This window comes from Camellia sinensis, chromosome 11 (genome assembly GCF_055761805.1).
Source record: "Camellia sinensis isolate YWXY chromosome 11, ASM5576180v1, whole genome shotgun sequence".
Lineage (NCBI taxonomy): Eukaryota > Viridiplantae > Streptophyta > Magnoliopsida > Ericales > Theaceae > Camellia > Camellia sinensis.
This window is the reverse complement of record NC_138971.1, coordinates 78367755-78374353: the sequence shown is the minus strand read 5'-3', so window position 1 is coordinate 78374353 and position 6599 is coordinate 78367755.

Below are 6599 nucleotides of genomic sequence, written 5' to 3'. Positions count from 1 at the left end.
TAAACTTCCTCATTTATAAAACCATTAAGAAAGGCACTTTTTACTTCCATTTGATAAAGTTTGAAATCTCTAAAGCATGCAAATGCAAGTAACATGCGAATGGCTTCTAATCTAGCAACCGGAGCAAAGGTTTCATCGAAATCAATACCTTCTTCTTGATTGTATCCTTGTGCAACAATTCTAGCCTTGTTTCTTATAATTGTGCCGGATTCATCAAGCTTGTTTTGAAAGATCCATTTGCTATCGATAATGGTATGATCTTTAGGTTTTGGCACAAATTCCCACACTTTGTTTCTCTCAAATTGGTTAAGCTCTTCATGCATAGCTATCATCCAATGTTCATCGAATTCAGCTTCTTAAAAGTTTTTAGGCTTAATCTGTGAGAGAAAAGCCAAGTTACTACAAATGTTTCTAAGTGAAGAGCGAGTTTCAATACCTTTTGTAGGGTCACCTAGGATTAAATCCTTAGGGCGATTATGAACAAACTTCCATTCTCTTGGCAAATCAGAGGTCACCGATGTGAGTGATTATAGATCAAAGAATATTTTCAGTTTTTTTTGCAACTTGTTTACATTAAAGGCTTTGGTATATATAATGAAAATTATAGCCGTTTATAGCCGTTGTAGCCATTTGAATTTATAGACGTTTCTAGCCGGTGTACTCCATCATTAGAAATTTGAATATCTTCCACTTGAACCTTTTGAACCTTTTGGCCTGCTGCTATGCTGGGCTGTTTGAACCTTTGTTTTGGGCTGCTTGAACTCCTGATTTAATCAAATATTAAATACATTTTAACAACATTTAAGATAAAGGTTTAAGTGAGAAATAATGGGACAAAATAAATTTTGATTTTATTAAAACATAAAATCATCAAAATAAATGTTGATTCTATTTTTCTCTTTCAAATAAATCATCAAAATAAATTTTGATTTTATTTTTCTCTTCTAAACAAATTAAAACATAAATAAATAAATCATCAAAATAAATAAGTCTAACAAAAGTTGACAAGCAAAAGTGACAAGATAAGCATGTCTTTGTGTTGCATTGCATGTGTTCAAATCGGACGTTAATTTCAACACAAGGAAAATGGGACATTTCATACTCAATAGTGATGAAATGTGCCACTTTCCTCGGTCTTCATTGCCCCTAATTATGCATGATAGGGTGGTGGTCTTGTTGGTCATGTTTGTGCTTTTATCAAAGTTGTACAACTTGGATCTTTGGCCATCATGCAATGAAGTTGCTTGATTTGTGGTTTTGGATCCAAATGTGTTACTCCTTTGAGATTTTGAGATGATAAGGAGGGACCCTGTACAAACAAATCCTTGGAAAAATCCCCTTTTCGCTCTGTTTGTGCTTTGTTGCAGCATGGTGGGCCAATGCATCAGTGGCCAGCAGTGCATCATTTCTGGCCGGCAGTACACCTTTTTCACCGGCAGATGGCTGACAGTATCCATCCATGGCCGACAGGCCACTGGTGTAAATCTTAGCAAAGATTTGGTAAGATGGAGCAAAAAGGTTCTGGAAATGCTCAACCCTGCAAACAAAGGCTTTCGACAGCAAGACAGAGGTTTTTTTGAGGTGAAAATCGAGCATGTGCATCTTCCATTTCCTGAGGCAGAGTAATGGCAACATAGATTAATGTCTTACATGCTTAGTTCGTGCTTAGTTTGTGTTGTAAATTAATTAATTAGTTTGCTAGTTAGTTAAAGTGTTGTAATAATTAGTAATTAGCTTAACTAGTTATTCATTTGATTTGTAATAATTAGTTTAATTAGCATAATTAGACTAGCTTAGCTTAGATTAGCTTAGCTCTTATTCATTCGGACCCTCCTTCGCAAGGGAGTAATGTTGTAATAAGTGTGCGTGCGTGTGTGTATGTCTTCCAACCCCACGTCTTTCTCCCTTTTATTTAATCACTTTTGATCATCAGATTAGGGACATGTTTCAATTAGCATGCCTTATGCTTGCATCCATTCATCTTGTATTGCATGCACTGAGGCTCAGCGCATCATTCAAACTGCATTGTTACTTTAATACTTCTTTGAATCCGTGTTTGATTGCATGTTGTTCAAATCAATCATATGCAATATTAGTAGCCGAGTCTATTAATTGCATGTTGCATGTGTTGCATTAGACACTTAACATAGTTAGGATCATGCATCTTTCTAACTAGTTTCTGTTTTGGCTTGGAGTACTAGGTGGGTTTTTAAGCTTTAGCATACTTGCATGAGTGTGATTGCTATGTTGCCATGTTTAGCACACTTGCCATGAGGCTGCGTGCTTATATGCTAAACTGCATGAATACCTGTGGATGAAGGCTTGTTGTTTGAATTGGAACGATTCAACGAATGCGTGTTTGAAGCCCACTTTGTTGAGTGGCAAATCATGTTTTAAGCCCACTATGTTTGGTGGCAAATCCGCAATTTTTAAAGCCCACTTGAGGTGGCAAATTCAAACCATTTTTGCAAACAAACATGAGTTGAATTGTTCCAACTTAAGCAAACTAGTCTATATTTGCTTGTGTGCATCACATAGTAAAGCTAGCTTAATAACCGGGACAAAAGCACATAATGTTTATAAAATATGATATCATGATTAGTAGAAGCCAATCTTTGATCGGGCGAGCGGGGGTGCTCAATTCAGGACCTTCCCCTCTCGTACCTAAGTTCCCGAGCCGAGGCAAATTTGGTGATGATAGACACGTGACCTTTGGCACGAGTCAGGATTTTCTAAATTTTTCCAAAACAAAAAATATTTAGGTGACGACTCTGTATATGGCAAAGTAGTCCAATTTTGGCATTATTTGATTTAAAATTGATTTTCCAAAAAGATTTGTCGAATTTGGACTCCTTGGTGTTTATCAATTTCACATTGCACTTGTGAGACTAGATTCAGAACCGCGAGAGTCCGAACTGTGAGGCCTTCATTTCAAACCTTCCGAAAGGGGGCGCGAAAAAAGGCGAGTCACAGTGTTTGCCATTTGTTATTCCTGAACGGTTTGCTGGAGGCTTGCTTAGAAAAGCTTGCTAAAAGGCTGACCGGTTGCGGGCTCTGCTATGATGAGAACACAACCCTTGGATCTGGACTACCGCTGTACCGTTTGATCCTCATTTCACTTCTCGGTATTAGGTGTGATAGGTATATTAGGTAGTCTTGCTGAGGTACCCTTTTTTTGACCAATCGGCCTAGTTGCATATCGAAAACCATAGAAACTGTTCCAAACTAGGACATGATGCTTACCCGAATGCAGGATTGTACGAAACACTTTGTTTGCATAGTGAAAACCCTAGCTCCTGACGAAACTAGGATAGGGTAACTGTAATGACCCGACCCTTTTATATGCTTTAGATCCCTAGTTCTATGAAAAATTACATGTTTAATGTGAAAGTTTCATGCAAAGTTATGTTTACATGTGTGAATTGTTTAATCATGTTTTCTATCTGTTGATTATTGGAACACATCTGTTAAAATTAAAATGTTAACTTGAAAGCTAAAAGCCGTACAGGCACGATAAACTGAAATTGAGCATGTGCATATGCTAGTGGGAATTTTTAAAGATACTTGGCAGGTTTAATTGAAAATTTATTTTTTCTGATTCGCTAGGGCTTGTTTGGCAAGTCTAGAAATTAATGACTTACTTATGTATTATATAAACCCCTCTTTGAACTCATCTCTTTATATATATATATATATGTTAAGTGGAAAATCTTGAGAACCTTGAAGAAGAGAGAAAGGAAAAAGGAGAAGGGGAGAGTCAATAAGATTTGGAGGTTGAAGAACTTGCTAGGAACAATTGAAGAATCCAACTTAAGGTGTGTACAGATCATTAGTAAACTCTTAATTCCTCTTCTATTGGTTGGAATTAAGTTTTGACTTGAAGTATTCTTCCTCCATGAAAGCTAGGGTTATGATTGAGAATAATTGAATCTCATAAATGACCATGTATCTCTTGAACATGTATGATGGGAAACTTAGTCACTTGATTTCTCTATGTTTTGCTTACTCTAGCTCTTTTGAGTGTTTGAATTCACATAAATGGAAAGGTAGACATTGTACATGTATATTTTCAAAGTGTGAGTGAGGGAATCATGAAACTTTTGAGGTGTAAAGGCCAAAGGGCTAGAATTCCGTGTTTATATGTTTATATGCTATGATTTTAGTGTAAATCAACCTTGCTTTTGGCTATGAGACTACCTCTTGTGAACTTGGAATTGTTGAAGTTTCGGACCAAAAACAGAGGAAACGACTACACGTGTGGGGGCCCATGGCCGCACGTGCAGGAGGCACGGCCACAAGTGCAGGGATCATAGCCGCACGTGCGGAAAAACAGGGGAGAAGGGTCGAACTACACTACTAAAAAGGCACGTGCAGTTCCGCACGTGCGACCCAAGTTTGAAAATTCTGTAATTTTCTTTCGCTCTTCTCGACTCTCTGAACATGTTATTATGTTCGTTTGATGCTCCTATAATGCCTTTAATTACGAAACATAGTGAATCAAATAATGAGAAATAAAAGGCAATTATGAAAAGGTAATGTACTTACGATTTATGTGCTGTGTAGGGCATCCGTAGGAGGGAACCGGCGTTCACCCACATAACAGTGAGTGGTAGTAGCGTAGTATGATGCTCTATTCACGTTTTGTGAATATATATGTTACCCGAAACATTCTTCACTTTTGCGAGCACTTTATGTTATATAGGATAGGTTTGACGTATGTTTAAACCTTGACATGTGAAATGTAGACCCGAGGTCGTTCGATTTGCTATCTTATTGGGCCTAAGGCCGTTCTGCATTATGATGGGCCTAAGGTCGTTCTGTATTTTGTTGGGCCTAAGGTCGTTCTACATTATGATGGGCCTAAGGCCGTTCTATATTTTATTGGGCCTAAGGTCGTTCTGCATTCTGTTGGGCCTAAGGCCGTTCCGTATTATGATGGGCCTAAGGCCGTTCTGTCTTATGTGGGCTCAAGGCCGTTCAGGAAAGGAAAAATGAGAAAGATTATGATTTGTGAATATGCACTGTTAACCATGTTCGTACTTTTGATTTATTTGTACTACTATCATTCACTGGGCCTTGCTCACTCTACTTTCCTAAATGTTTTGTAGGTAACCAGCTTGCGGGTCAAACCTAGGTCAGCCTAGAAGCCTGTAGCTGAAACCGTTTTGATGAGCCACCTGAAGTGACTCTTTTGTTATAATTTTGAGGATCCCTATGATGGCATATTTTATCATAATGTTGGGACCAATGGATGTGTATCTCTAGATACTGTTAACACTTAACTTCCGAGTTGATCCCTTTTGTGTTCAGTAATATAAATGGTGCATGGAATGTTATGTATGTATAGTAATGCGACATGATCTTAACATTTAGACACAGCTCAATGAATATTATTCTTCTATTATTTTGCTTCCGTTCAGGCCCCAAGATGGAGTAACATTTAACGAACGAAGTTTAGGCCTCGAGTTAGGCCGGTCACGTCCAAACTTTTAGGGACAGGTTTGGATTGTGACAGTTGGTATCAGAGCACGAGTTGCTACCTCACGCACGAGTTCATTGAGCTTTAAGGCGTCTAGTAAAGATTTAAGTCATACTTGCATGTGACTTTCGGTGCATATGCAGTAATCATGGATATATATACATATTGGTAATGATCATGATCCATGCCTACTTGTGCATTTCTGTATGTATTATAACTAACTGTTATGTAGATCATGGTGAGAATCAGAATGGATGATTCGAAAGATCCTACCTCCGTAAGCTTGGATAGAATGGAAATGATGATTATGGAGATGGTAGAAACTTTGAGGCAGCAACAGCAATAACCACCACCACCCATACTTGTACCACCGCCAGGGATGCAAGATTATCAAGCTGAGGATCAGACAATTACACTCACGAAGGAATTCAAAAAGATGAAGTCGTCTTCGTTCAAAGGAGGAATTGAACCAATGAGAGCAGAAGTGTGGGTGTTGGGTATACTGTTAACACTTCACTCTTGAAGACGAGGCACGAAGATGGTGTATGCTCATCAAAACTGTACATCAAGGATTAACATGGGATAGATTTTTGGAACTATTTTATGACAAGTATTTTCCTCAAAGTATGCGAGATAAAAAAGTGACTGAGTTTGAGACCTTGAGGCAGGGGACAGCACTGTTGCAGAGTATGAGGCTCAATTTGCTGAATTGGCCCGTTTCGCACCACATATGGTGGATACGGACTACAAGAAGGCAAGAAAGTTTGAAGGTGGGTTACAGACTGCTATTCTCGACCAAATTAATGTGTTGAAACTACCTACGTATGTCGATGTGTTGGAAAGGGCAGTGATTGCGGAAGGCAATGTTGCCGCTCAATGCCGGGTCTCGGAATGGAGAGGGAAAAGACAAAATATCCAAACCTCAAGGGGCTCGGTGACACCGCCAAGTAAGAAGTTGAATTCAGGAACTTCTAGTGCATCTGCTTCTACCTGTGATTCTGCACCAATTTGTTCGGATTGTGGGAAGAAACACCGTGGAATTTGTTATCGGGTAACGGGAGCATGCTTTAAGTGTGGCAAGACAAGTCATTTGGCCAGAGAGTGTCCGCAAAAGAATCGG